General features: G+C 51.6%; 1 long non-coding RNA gene across 4 annotated transcripts; it reads right to left on the bottom strand.

Moving 5' to 3' along the window:
• Nucleotides 1–10,456: 10,456 nt before the first annotated feature.
• On the bottom strand, nucleotides 10,457–13,809 carry LOC123403157. 4 transcript variants are annotated; one of them, XR_006611412.1, is made up of 6 exons: nucleotides 13,496–13,809; nucleotides 12,186–12,329; nucleotides 11,944–12,058; nucleotides 11,649–11,784; nucleotides 11,223–11,319; nucleotides 10,457–10,719 (listed from the first exon to the last, which is right to left on the bottom strand). It is a non-coding gene; the product is annotated as an uncharacterized LOC123403157 (long non-coding RNA). The 4 variants fall into 4 exon arrangements; XR_006611413.1 differs by having other exon boundaries at nucleotides 11,944–12,027; XR_006611414.1 differs by lacking the exon at nucleotides 11,944–12,058.
• Between the last annotated feature and the right edge of the window lie 923 nt (nucleotides 13,810–14,732).

Here is a 14,732-nt window from a genome sequence, read left to right as displayed (position 1 = left end):
TGCTTCACACGTGCCTCGCAGCCCAGTGACAACACTCCAGTTCCCGAGGCGCCCGGGGACGCGCCTGGTAAAATTGATGTGACGCCCGAATGCGGTGCCAACCATCATTGCTCCTTGGGGCGATGCCTATACACATAGCACGCGGGCACGTCCCGTCACGAACTGCGCAGGCCCGGGGACATGAAGGGACACCAACCTGCTCTTGATTGCTTATTTAACTCCGCAAGGGTGATAAGGCTTGCGTCCCCTCAGTATTCCTTGCCTCCCACCTTGACCCCTTCGCTCTATCATCATGGCGCCGATGAGGATATTCTTTGCTACCGACAAGGGGAAGGCCCCTCGCGAAGGTCTTGCTGCTCCACCTGCCAAGAGGGAGCGAGGCCGCCATCGGAAGTATGCGGCGGCGCCGGTAGTGGCCTCCAGCGGACATGGCTGTGGTTCCGCCCACCCAGGTATCTCTATCGGCGGGAATGGTGGGACGTCGGTTGGAGCGGGTGCCCGTAGCGGCCGGAGTGGGGGGTCGGTGATGGCCACCCGACCGCCTCGCCCGCAGCTCCACTCGGCCGATATGGCGATGGAGTTCGTGACATGGGAGGAGAGGTCGGAAATCGCTTGGCCTCAGCTTCCGAACTTCTTCGCGAAGGCACTGCCGACGAGCGGGCCTTAGGGCCTCTGGTTGCAGGCCGACGGTTGCTGCGGTGGGGCATCCTCGGTGGAGTTTGAAGTCACCCATGACAGTTACGTGTATCTAAACCGTGGGTGGCAGACCTTCGCCCCCGTCCGAGGCCTGAAGGGGAGGCGCTACCTCCTCTTCAAGTACGACGGGAAGGCGACGCTCTTCATCAAGATCTTCGGGGTCGAGGGCGATCGCCTGGGTTGCTTCTCGGAGGACGCCGGCCGTGGCAGTCCTGTAGACGAGCCCGTCTTCAATGGCGGGACGCGATCCCCCAGCGGTGGCAGTACCCCCTCCGGAAGGAGCCCGAGCGACAACAGTGAGAGTAGCTACGACGAGCCGCCTCGCTGCCGTGCCCGAGCCTCCGGGAGTAGCCCCCAAGCGCTGCACCGCGCGTCTGCTCCCACGGCGCCTCTGAAAGAGGAGGAGAACAAGGACTGGGTGTCGGCGTACGGGTGCCAGCCATCAGCGGCGGCAACCCTCCTCCAGGATCTCCATCGCTAGTTGTTTCTTCCTTGCTTTTGACCCTGCATCCACAAAAACAGGGATAGGCCCTTCGGGCGTGCAATGGATCAGGGCAATTGTCCCCTTTTGTTACTGATGTTGCTTGTCTGTTGGTTTAGATACTTAGCTTGGTATGCTTGCGGGGAACTCATTTGTTGTGATGCGTGACTGTTGTGCTCGGGGGGGGGGGGGGGGCTGTTGGTTAGTTGGTCTTTTCCTTGCTGCAGGTGAAGTGGGTCGATGCTCTATGTCAGCTAGCCCTGGTCCCGCACATCTCCCTGCCGCCGTGGGGCGCGACCCTTTACCATGGTCGTTCCTCACGGGGCAAAGCCCTGGCACGAGGGTGCCAGGTGGCTTTGTGACCGACAAGGCTCCTGAGGTGTTGTGCTCAGGAGCCCCCTTAGACATTCAAGCGGCTCTATGTCGACAGGTCTGAGGCGTGCAGATTTCCCTGCCGCGAGGCGCGACTTTTCAAGGTCGCTCCTCGTGGGATATGGCCTGGCACCCGGGTACCAGGTGGCATTGCAACCGGCAAGGTTCCCGAGGCGCGATTCTCAGGAGCCCCCTTAGACGTTCAAGAGGCCCTCGTGAGTTCTGTTTTTGGAGGTCTCTAATCTGCATTCAGGAAGCTCTGCGTCGGCAGGTCCCAGTCCCACACATTTCCCCGCCATCGTGAGGCGCGACCCGTTACCAAGGTGGTTCCTCACGGGGCCCAGCCCCGGCACCGGGGTGTCAGGTGGCTTTGTGACCGGTAAGGCTCGTGAGGCGTTATGCTAAAAGAGCCCCCTTAGGCGCTCAAACTATCCCAAGATAAGGAGCTGTTGTGAGAAAAGACCAAATGTTGTTCCCTCTCCAGGATGGTGTGCCGAGCCGCGAATAGGACTCTTGAGCGAGTACTAGTTGGCATGAGTCTGCCGACTCGTCAGTGAGTACCACGCGTGGATTCAGGCACCAAGGCCTTGGCTAGGTACCGGCATCGTGCCCCTGCCCCCTCTCGTGGGGTACGAGCAGGTGAGGGCAGATGGATGCTCGACTCACAGGAAAAGAGCGTGCTGCGAAGAGTTGCAGGGAAAATAAATTTTTGCAAAAAGCTTCATTTGGAAAGGACCCGAGTTTTGATTTCATAAATACCAGCAAATCCAAGCCAGAAAAAGCAAAATGCAAGCCGTGTCCAGCACCTAATCTATTCTCCGCCTCCATCGCCCCCAGCGCTGAGCATAGGGCTTCCACTAGGCGTGGGGTGCACGCCTTCCACGTCCTTGGGGGCCCTGGGCGTATACAACCTCGGCTCGTTATTACGTGAGAGTATCACGGTGGGGGTGTGTGTGGGAGGTCGCAAGGACGCTTTGGCCTCGCAAGTGTCCCTACCCCTGAGGCATTAGGCGCCTGATTCCGGAAGTCCTTGGTGGACTGTGTTGATTTCCTCCGTCTTTCCCACTAGGCGTGGGATGGACTCCTTCCGTGTCCTCAGGGGGCCTTGGGCATATACAGCCTCGGCTCGTTATTACGTGAGAGTGTCATGGGATTAAGTACGTTCTGGAAGGATTGAAGGACGATGCAGAGTCGACGCAGAGGCGGCACGAAGGCAGTGCAGGGGCAGTGCAGAGTCGTTACAGGTAGAACTTGGAGAGGTGTTGAATGTTCCAAGCGTTCTGGATGGGAACTCCATCTTGAGTCTCCAGACGAACTCACCCAGGCCTGGAGACATGGACGACCTTGAATAGGCCTTCCCACATGGGTGAAAGCTTATGTAAGCCTTCCCTGGATTGGATCCGCCTCAGGACGAGATCGCCGACTTTGAGGGTCCTGGTGCGGATGTTGCGGCAGTGGTAGCGCCGCAAGGCCTGCTCGTACCTCGTGGCTTGGAGAGAGGCCCGGCGGCACGCCTCCTCTCCAAGTGCAAGGTTCGTCCACCGCGCAGCCTCCTGACGTTCCTCATCAAACGCGGAGACCCGCGGGGACCGGTGCTTGATTTCGTGGGGATGGACCGCCTTTGCTCCGTAGACGAGGAAGAATGGAGTTTCGCTGGTGGATTTGGTTGTAGTGGTGCGGATGGACCACAGTACCGACGGGAGCTCGTCGACATAACCCCGGCCACAAGCTTCAAGCTTCTTCTTGAAGCTCCTTACTTTGAGACCCCTCAGGACCTCCGCGTTGTCGTGCTCCACCTGGCCATTGCTCCGCGGAGGGGCCACCGATGCATAGCATATCTGTGTAACGTGGTTAGCACAACAAGTCTTGAAGATATGACTGGTGAAGTGCGAACTGTTATCGGTGATGTTGCGGTTGGGGACGTCGAAGTGGCTCACGAGGCCCTTGATGAACTTGACGGCAGATTCGGCCAGGATGGTGCGCACGGGCTCCACCTCCGCCCACTTGGTGAATTTGTCGATGGTGACGTAGAGGTAGCGGAAACCCCCTGCGGCTCGCGGGAAGGGCCCCAATATGTCCAGCCCCCAGATCGTAAAAGGCCAGGAGAGCGGGATGGTGTGGAGTCCCTGCGCGGGCTGGTGGATCTGCTTGGCATGGAACTGGTAGGCTTCGCAAGACCTGACCAGCTTGGTGCCATCGTCCACAGTTGTAGGCTAGTAAAAACCTGACCTGAACACCTTACCTACGAGCGTGCGCGAGGAGGAGTGATGTTCGCAGTCCCCTCCGTAGATGTCGGCCAGTACCTCTTGCCCCTCCTCCCTGGAAATGCACCACACAGCGCGACGTCATTCGAACGCCTGCGGTACAAGGCGCCATCTCACAAGCACTAAGTTGAGGCTTGTCGTACTACACGTTCCGCATCCTCTTCCTTCTCCGTCAATGTGACGTGGAGCACATATGCCACGAGTTCTTGCATCCAATCATCGTCTTGAGCCTCCAGGGCCAGGAGAAGTCGAGCCCCCAAGGCCTGAGCGCAGTCTGGATCCCCCCGAGGGCGGTGCTGGAGGGAGCTCCTCTCCACGCGGTGTCGGGTCCTCAGGTTACGTCATCGCGGAAGGCTTGAAGAGTCTCTCCTCAAAAATGCCTAGCTCCTGAGCCTCGCGACGTGAAGCTCTTTTGGCGATGTCGTCCGCCTCCTTGTTTTCGCCTCGTGCGATGTGCTGCAGCTCCAGGCCCTGAAAACGTTTCTCAATCTTACGTACCTCGTGATCATACGCCTCCATATGTTCGTCCTTGGGCGTGTACTCCTTGTTGGAGAAGTTGACGAGGAGCTAAGAGTCGCCCATCACGGTGAGGCGCTGGAGCCCCAAGGCTGCCGCTGCCTTGAGGCCGGCGATGAGGCCCTCATACTCTGCTATGTTGTTGGAGACCTTCTCCCCCCATTGGAAACAGAGGTGCACGGTGTAGCGAAGCCTGTCTCCCATTGGGGAAGTGAGTAGGACACCAGCCCCCGCACCCATTCACACGAAGGCTCCATCGAAGTGCATCGTCCATCCCTCGGGCGCCTCTGCTCTGGGGGCAAGGGATTGGCTCCCTTCCAACCCCCGGTCCAGTGTGTCCGTCCATTCCGCCATGAAGTCGGCTAGGGCTGCTCCCTTGATGACCCTGGTCGTGCTGAATTCGACGTTGAAGGCCTGAAACTCAATGTTCCACTCAGCAACTCTTCCTATTGCGTTTGGGTTGTGCAGGATCTTCTACAAGGGGTAGGCGGAGACGACCTTGATTGGGTGTCCTTGGAAGTAGTGACACAGCTTCCGCAAGGTGACGAGGAGCGCTAGAAGGAGTTTCTACTGCATGGGCTAGCGCGAGCGCGCGTCCCGCAGTACTGTGCTGACGAAGTACACTCGATGCTCGACGAGGATGCGTCCGCCCGGGGCATCATGCTCCTTGGTGGCTTCAGGAGGCCGGGGCGTATCGTCGCCCGGAGGAAGAGTCAGGGCCTCGGGAGGGCAAGGCTATTCATGACATGATTCGTCAGTCCGGGCCTCAGGACCCTCCGCATGCGGGGGAGTTGGAGCTTGTGAGTCGTGCGAGGCCCCAAGCCCAGCGGGCGGGGGCCTGATCGGGCTTCCCAAAGTAGAGCCCTTGCCGGTTTACTCCTCCATTACTGCCACCAATGCAACACTGGCGGTGTGGGGGTGGTAGTGAGGTACAGTAGCAGGGGCTCCCGGGGGCGAGGCGCCACCATGACCAGTAGGCTCGTGAGGTAACGCTTGAGCTCGTCGAAGGCAGCATCGGCATCGAGGGTCCACTCGAAGGACCCCCTCCTTTTCATGATCTTGAATAAGGGCAGGGCCCACTCGCCAAGCTTGGACATGAAACGACACAGGGAGGTAACATACCCTGCCAGCTTCTGCATTTCCTTGAGGGTTGTGGGCGTGCTCATCTTGTTTATGGCATTGACTTTTACTGGGTTAGCCTCGATCCCCCGGTGTGACACCAGGAAACTGAGTAGCTTGCCTGATGGGACTCCAAAGACGCATTTCTCAGGGTTGAGCTTAAGGTTCACCTCCCGCACGCTGGCGAAGGTCTCCTCCAGGTTCTGCACCAGGGTTTTTTGCTTGCCTTGACTTGACCACGATGTCGTCGACGTAGGCCTCCGTGTTCCTCCCAAGCTGCGGCCCGAGGGCAATATGCATCAACCGCTGGAAGGTCGCCCCGGTGTTCCGCAACCCGAAAGGCATACACTCGTAGCAGTATACCTTGCACGGAGAGAGGAAAGCTGTCTTCTTGACGTCCTCCACCGCCATCTTGATCTGGTGGTAGCCCGAGAATGCATCCAGGAAGCACATGAGGTCGCACTCCGCGGTGGAGTCCATGATCTGGTCGATGCGTGGCAGCGGGAATGGGCCCTGAGGGTAGGCCTTTTTGAGATTCGTGAAGTCGATGCACATGCGCTCCTTCCCACACATCTATGGGACAACCATCGGGTTTTCCACCCATTCTGGGTAGCGAACTCCCTTATGACCCGTGCTTCCTTCAGCTTGCACACCTCCTGAGCAATGAACGCCTGCTTCTCCGGGGCTTGCCTCCTTTCCTTCTTCTTCACCGGACGCACGTTCGGGCACACCATGAGGTGTTGCTCGATGACATCCCTCGGAACCCCCACAAGATCGAAGGCGCTACAGGCAAACTCGATCTTGTTCACCCTGAGGAAATCCACCAATGTCATCTCTTGGTCTTGGGGAGGTTTGTGCCGATGGTGAAGGTGGGGGCCAGGCTTCCTTCGACCACCGACACTTGCTTTGTCTCCACCCGGTCTTGGGAAAACAAAGTCTTCTTCTTCTCGGGAGCGATGTTGTGGAAGTCTCCCAGGTCCTCCACGGCACGCGCCTCGCCCCTGGAGTAGGCATGCGTTGTAGCCATGGCCTTATGGGATAGCACGAGTACCCGTGAGGCGTCCTTGATGTCACCCGCGACAGTAAGCACGCCACCGCTCCCTGGCATCTTGACGACGTTGTAGCCCGGGTGCATCGCCGCCACGAACTACGTGTGGCGGGGTAGCCGAGTATTGCATTGTACGGAAGGTGGATGTGAGCGACGTCGCAGTTGATCTACTCGGTGCGGAAGTTGGAGTGGGTGCCGAACGTGACAGGGAGACGGATCCGTCTGAGGGCAACGACAGATCCCGTCACTGCCCCAGAAAAGGGCTTAGAGGGCGCAAGCTGCTCTCGGGGTGACCTCACCCCGTCGAAAGCCTCCATTGAGATGACATTGAGGCCCGCGCCACCATCGATGAGGGTCTTGGATACGGCCACGACGAAGAAAGTCGGCGTGCACAGCATGGGGAGCGCCCCGGTAGCCGTCGTGGCTTTAGGGTGGTCGTAGGGGGCGAAAGTGATGTTGACCTCTGGCCACGTGCGGCGTTCCCGGGGCTCGGGCCTTAGGCGAGGTGTCCCCCCGTGCTGCAGGAAACGCTTGACGTGGCGGCCGGAGGGTGGCGCGTGCGATCCGCCGAGAATACAAGCGACCACAGGGACGACCCTGCTTGCTCGAACGCCATCCACTGCCGTGGACCAGTGGTCGTCGGTGGTTGCACTTGCCATGGTGCTGCCGAGTCGAGATCTGGTTATTGATGTTGGCGTGGAGGCTCCGACGCGCGCCCCCTACCTGGCGTGCTAAATGTCAGATTTCGGGCTCCGTAAAACCTCTAAGATTCGAACTCAGGGACGCGCGCGAAGGCCACTCAACAGATTCGATTTATGAGGCTCGCTACTCGGTGGGCAAGACTAAGAACTCATGGGATGGTGAGGGAGACCGGAACAAAGCAATTTACCCAGGTTCGGGCTGCTGGGAAGCGTAAAAACCCTACTCCTGCTTTGCTGGATTGCCTCTCCTGGAGGTTGGTGAATGAACTAGTACAGTGTCCTTCGGCCTCCTAAGGTTAGGTAGGTTTAGCGGTTTGATGGTGGATGAGTGAATGTTTAGGGTTCTCCCCTCCTGTACGAAGCAACCTATCCTCTATATATAGCGACGGCCATGGTCCTCTTCCCTTATCGTTTCGGTCGGAAGGGATCCCACAATGACCAATTTTAAAGGGGGGCTGGGGAATGTGCCCCCTATCCAAAGGTGGTCTTCGCCTGCAAAGTAGCTGCCCGCACTGCAGGGATGACGCCCGCCCTGCTGGCGGGTGAGGGTGGCTTGGTTACACCAAAGTGGAAACCTTAGGAAGATGCCTTCAGGTCCCGCATACGTCTTGGCCCCCTTTGATGCTGTACGGCTCTGCCATCTGTGGTTTGCCTGTCCTCCTTCTACGGCATCCTTGACTCCTGAGGCCGGGCCTTGCCTCGGAATGTACGCCACTACGGAGGGGTCCTGAGGAGGCCCCCTGCGGGTCTTGATGTCGTTCCTCCTTGTGAGGCCTGGCACCTCACAAGGGCCTTGTCGAGCATGTTGATGCTTGGTCGATGGAGTGGGCCAGCCCTGGGCCGCAGAGAGGCGAGTCTGGCTACACCCGTTCCTAGAACGCCGACAGTGCCTCAAAGGACGACCGTGGGTTGTTTTCACACACACCGGTCACACCGTTGCGTACCCTCATGGATGGTATGTGCGATGTACATCATGAGGGATTGTACCAACGAGTGGACTATTTGTTTAGTGTTGTCAAAGAAATGGCATTGTTCGGGTGCTTACCTCGGGTACGTAAAGTACCGCTAGTCATGGATCACATGGAAGTTCCCCGAGTCTTGTTAGTAAAGTGCGCAACCTCTACAAAGTGTAAATCTATTAGAATAGTTATGTCCACGGTCTTGAACAGTTGGTTGGCTTGCTTAAACTATGTCGAGATGTTTTTCAAAACTTGGTGTGTGTGAGACAAAAATAGATATTTGAGCTAAGTCAGATGACTTGATGAGATGCTGAAACTGGAGTTGAGATATATACTATGTTTATATTGATATATGTAATCTATTCTTATGGAGATCTGCAACCTGTTGATGCATGCCTTACAAATGGCAGCACATGATATTGCATTTAAAACTAGGTTTCCTCAAAAGTACATAATTAGTGCTTTATCATGCATTGTTTACCTTGTTCCAAACATGGGTTGCTTGTGAGTATATTAAAAGTACTAATTGGCTTGCCACCGGTTATTTAATTGGCCAAGAATAAAAGAGCATGATATAGCGAACAGTACCTTGGTGACGAATATGTGAGCTAGGATGCTTCCCAGTCAGAATGCGTGTAGGGTTAAAGCACATGGCATGGGTCCATGCTATCATTGAAGATTTCCGCTGCGATTATACAAAGACTTGGCCATAAAGGGCATATATGAGTAAAACGGTGTGTACTGTATGGAACTCTCGCCATTCAGTCTCTGTGAGTTCAGTGAGCATTGATCTCTGGAATCGCTATACACGTGCATTTGGTGATCACGACTTATGAGTCAGGGTCTCCATAGAGCTGGTATCCGATCCATCTTGACTGTAGGAAGACTTAGTTAGCATGGACGTTAGTTAGGATGAAACTATTTCTGAAAACTATACCTAGTTGCTAAGTGCAAAAATTTATGTACTTCTTGTCTCGTCTAGTCTCTTTCTAAGAACTTGTTAACTATCCTCCCTTAAAATCTTGTAGATGGCCGTCGCCCCCATGATACTCCTCATGACCGACATTCCACCACTCTAGAGGGACTGCCTCCAACGATGCCACTATCCTTCGGAGCCGATATTCACCCTGCATGATCTGGACAATGGCGAGTTCGGGACATAATTCTATGCCAAGGTGGTTGTACCGGACAAGACACCACCCCAGAGTTGGTTCTTTGTTGGACCACCTATGCCAACGAGGTACATGACCATTCAGCTCGCAGCCTATGAAGCCCTCCTTCGTCTTCGAGACCTACTCCCAGAAATGAAGGAAGAACAAGCTACCCGCTACCTACCTTCCAAGAGTGGATTAGGAGTACCTACTCAAGATATGAATCCCCTAAGAGACGAGGTCCCAATCCTCAAGATCCAAATCCGCTTCGCCAACACGGCAGATCACCTTCAACGTTACCTTAGTAAAGAATTCCTCAAGTCCCTCTAGGTATTCCCTTCACTTCTACACCTTCACTGCCTCGAGAAGATGAAGGTGCTCGAGCATGAACTATAGATTGCATCCATGCAAGTATTCATCACCAACCAAAGGTAGCAAATTGAGCAAGTTGAAGGAACCCACAATTCAACCCCACGCAGGAGGCATAGGAATGGATTTCCATATCCACCACGTAGAGGACTGTCGTCAAACCACCGTCGCCATAACCAAGGCAAAATAGAAATCTCTGGATTCCCGTCACATGTTCCGGATGTGGATAATTTCCGCATCATGTTAGGAGGTGTCCCAACAAGAAACTGATTGTCGCATACCCACCGGAACCAACAGGAGAACCTAGGAATTGAGGATTGAGCGTCCTTTCCTCTGGGACATGAAGTAGAGCGCGGCAACTGTGTCTGAGAAACCCCTAGGGTAGGATGATTCATGTGCCCCCTTTGTGAAGTCGAGTCCATGCGCTGGTTCAAATGAAACCATTTTATCACTACTAGGAAAAGACTTGCTAGTGGCGCACCTGTTTTGGCTACTAATGACACACTACAGGTACGCCACTAACATCGCGCCATTAGAGTTTTTTACTAATGGCGCACCAGGCAGTGCGCCATTAGTATAGCTCATGGTGCGCCATTAGTATGCCTCCCAGGTGTGCCATTAGTATAGCTCATGATGCGCCACAGGTTATACTACCAGCTCTAAAAATATTCAATTATTATCCTCACATCCACAAAAAGGTTCAAGATAAACACATATTATACCACAATGAAAATATGTTTATAAACATGCACATACATTGAACGTAAGTTGACAAACAAATTAACCTAGAGGAAGCATAGTTTTGACCATCTTAACAATCATCTAGAACACACAAGTCACAAAAAGATAAGGTCTATTGGTTACTATGAGAGACTTCATATGGTCCAGAACACACAAGTTTGTATCTACATGCACAAAGTGCAAGCTCCAAAACACTCGAAACACCAAATGGTCTACAAGACAATAAGGCCCATGATTACAGGTTGGTTGGTCCATAAACGCTAGAGAGTCATCACGTCCATGTGCATCAATAGGTTGAGTACCTGAAAACATTTTGCACAAATTTGTCAAGAAAGTGGAACCAAATCAAGTTGTTAAAATCTCATATGCGTATTAAAAATATTCGATCAAAAGATTATCATGATATCATAGTTAACAATATAGTTTCTATAAAAGTTACCCACTTGTTATAGCAGAAGTTTTTTCACTTTATATTAAACAATCTTAAAAGTGATATGAAAAAATGCTTCATGTTTTGATAGTAAATCTGACATGTGTAATCATATAACTAATAAACTGAATGCCACAATATCAGTAGGTCTGCTAATAGCCAGTAATCTCATAGTACTGCATATGTTTGTCGCAATTTAAATGTATCCAGATAATGAAAAAAGTTAAGTTGCAAGTTTGACAGCAAGTGTTATTTCCTTTGATTATTTCAGCAACATATAGGAACCAAACTGGGAGAGACTTTTGCTGGTATATGTCGAATCGACTTCCATAATTCTCTTGAACTCAGATTACACTGAGGTAATAGAAAACTTACTGGGATGCGACTGTAGAAATTACGGCTCCTGTTATACCAAGCTTAAAACCATATATAAGTAGCGGAAGAAGGACCACAACAGAAAGATTCCCCAAACCTACAGGTGTTTTAAATAATCAGTAAGTCTGCAGGAAAGGACACTATTTTTACATCATATAACTGTATCGAACGCCTCCAATTCAAACCCGACTTGCTTACAAACAGCATCAATGTGCAAATGCGTGAATGATAAACTATTTAAAAAAATAGAACATAAAAACAAAAAAAATGCAGTACTGACATGTTACTGCAAAATAGTTCCAAGGAATATAAGAGGAAAATATCATTAACTTATGGGGACACCACCATTATCTGCATCAAAAGGTACCTTTTGCACTCACCACTGGTGAGAACACAATGCCAATAAGCAAACAATGAGGTAGTTACCTATAAAAAGCACGAGAGTCTTGGTATCCTTGAATGCACGAAAGATACCCTGCACTGCTAACATAATCACATTTGCAGGTGCTCCCAAGGCTCTCAGCGAAAGAAATAGTCATGCAGATGTATACATCGGAGAGACCTGCAGTGTAAGAAGTAAACTTGGACTTTCTGCTAACAAGCACAAGTGGAGGAAATGCACTATTCTGAATCCACTCCATTCGCAAAAAAGAGTGGAAGGAAAATATAGTACTCCATAAGAAGAAGGAATCAAAGATGAATCATGATGATATAAACATACATAGAGGTGAGACGCCCATTAGTTTAAGAAACAATCCTGATCCTAGGGACAATGCCAATGCTTCGATTGTACCAATAGCAGCAGCTAGAACCAAATCCGATGACACAGATGTCAGCTCCAGTTTGCGTGCAACGCGGAGAGTAGAGTCAGGTTGCATTGTGTGGACGAGAAAAGCAAAGCAAAGCAAAGTTGCTCACAAACTTAAACTTTTTATTCATCAGATGACATGATGGTCCTGTTACCTGAAGTAGAATGCTTGGTAGCATTCTTGGAAATATCCTCGGCCACAAATGAGGTTGCTATGCTCAGCAAGGGGATGTTGAAAATCTTGGATAGGATGTTAAAAATAGCGACGCCAATACCACCTGACGCTAGCTCCAGAGCACCTTGAGAACACACATGCCAGGATTGAGACAGAGAATAACTAAACAAGTTGGTTCCATGCAGCAGCAGGGGATGTGGACAATACAGCTTAAGAGTGTATGCAGTAGTAACATTGGTGGTAAGGCTCCCTCTCCATATTATGGGGTATTCATGGTTTTGAAAAGTCAGTCATGGTGAGTTAATAAAGGAAAGGAAAGGAAAGGAAAGACCGTGCATACCTATCGCTTCTGAACAGTATAACTCTTTTTTTCTAGAAAGTGGAAGCTTTATTACCCTGGCTCGGCATCGATGATGCATAAAGCCAGATTATTACAGAAGTACTAAGCGCTCCGAAAGTACTATTGTCTGCCTTTCAGAATTTAGACTTGGTGGATATCAGTACCAGCAGCTTTTGAAAGACCGCAACTAGAGGCCACCATACTTGCAAGCTTGTACTACATGTGTCCATGTAAAGATTGATGTAGCAATTGAAGTCACACTTCCTCTAAGATCCCATTTACAACATGGTCATCGCCATGTTTTTATTTAAATGGATGAATAGTCATGACATTCACAACATGGTCATTGACAATTTATTACAACTTAGTCATGTCATTCACATGTAGGAAGTAAGCATTCAACCAAGATAACATGAATATCGCAGCTTCTAAGCTGCTACCTGCAAAATGATTAGCTGACTAGTGACCACAGACCACAGATGCTATTTCTTTTTCAAATGAATGAATATAGCTTGCAGTAGTATACAGCTAAAACAGGAACCAAACATTATACTCTGAACAAGTAGGTTTGTACTTTTGTCTGACAGAGAAAACTGAAAATGTCGACAATGCCAGAGCCAGCAGGAACAGTTGAGCGCTGCAACGCCGATGACATGCATACCTAATCTAATCCCTGTCATTCCCTGACCTGTAGTATACACAATCTTGTCTCACCACAATCCAATCTCCACAAATCCCCTAGCACTGAAAATCAATTTCGTATTCTGAAGTAGTAGAGCACAGTAATTGGTTTTTTTAGTTATGTACACTAGCATTTCACCACAATTCACCATTGCGCACCAATCAGAAGCGCCTTACTCACTGACAGGCAGACAGGAGCTGAGAGCAAGCGGGAGGGGGAATGGAATGTACGGGCCGTACAGGCTACAGACAGGAGCAGAGAGCGAGACCTTGGTGCCGCACTGGCGGATGATGATGGCGCCGGGCTTGGCGAGCTGGTCGTCGTAAATCTTAACCCCGAGGCGCTGTCCCTTGGATTCCCTGCCGTTCTTGGTGCTCCCGGCCCCCTTCTTGTGCGCCATCTGGATGGTCAGCCCGCGCGCCGGCAGCGTCGCCACGCCCACGCCTCCGGCAGCGCCGCCGGGGAGCGCGGCGCGGTCGCCGCATAGGAAGGAGGAGGAGGACGCGAGGGACAGGCGGCGGCGACAAATCGAATCCACCCCGAAGGAAACGAGAGAGATTTCTCGGAGAGGAGGGGGATGGGTCAGCTAGGGTTTCGAATCGATTCGATTCAAAGAGGAGGGAGATACCTTTCTTTTGCAAAACCACTAATGACGCACCACCTACAAATGCGCCATTACTAACCCTAGTTACTAATGGCGCACCAGCTGGTGGTGTGCCATTAGTCGTTTTGCAAAAAAAAAAATTATAATAGTGACGCACTGGGTGAGTGGTGCGCCATTACTAGTTAACCCGGTGCGTCATTAGTACTTTTGGAAAAAAAAGTTTGTTAGTAGTGGCGCACCGTGTGTGTGGTGCGTCATTAGTGTCCATCACACTAATGGCGCACCTGCACATGATGCGCCAGTGCTATATAGTAGTGGCGCACCACTTGTCAGGTGCGTCATTAGTGTCTATATTTTCTATAGCCCTTTTCCTAGTAGTGTATGTGTTGCTTGTTTTATTTGTTTGTGTTTTGGTATGGGTCGTACTTTTTCCCTAGGCAACATGTACACGACTATACCGCCAATCTTACCTTAATGAATGTGTTAGCCTTTTCGGCACCTATTTGATTGCACCTGCACTATGCCACCCCCTTTAGGCACCCCCAAATATATGCTAATTTTCCCTCTCACATCCCTCATCAACTAAAGACTTGCAAGACAAGATGCACAAAGGATTCCTCCTCTGCGAACACTAGCATTGAAGACTTTTGCGACAACCTAATCAACAAAGTGCAACCCCGTGGAGTTATGCTTATCCCTCAAGATTGGAAACCATTCCCTAGATTAACCCGGACCGTACAAGTTACCCTAGCTCGAATCCTTAACCATGCGCTTAACATACGAGTTTGCAAAAGGTCACCGGTTAAACCGCGGTAACCTTGGTTTAGCACTGGGTTTCATTATAGAACTAATGATCATAGTAAATGAACACATTACATTTTTAAGATAGAACCACAACCGT

This window comes from Hordeum vulgare, chromosome 6H (assembly GCF_904849725.1).
Source record: "Hordeum vulgare subsp. vulgare chromosome 6H, MorexV3_pseudomolecules_assembly, whole genome shotgun sequence".
Taxonomy (NCBI): Eukaryota; Viridiplantae; Streptophyta; class Magnoliopsida; order Poales; family Poaceae; genus Hordeum; species Hordeum vulgare.
This window is presented reverse-complemented; position numbering and strand designations above follow the sequence as displayed.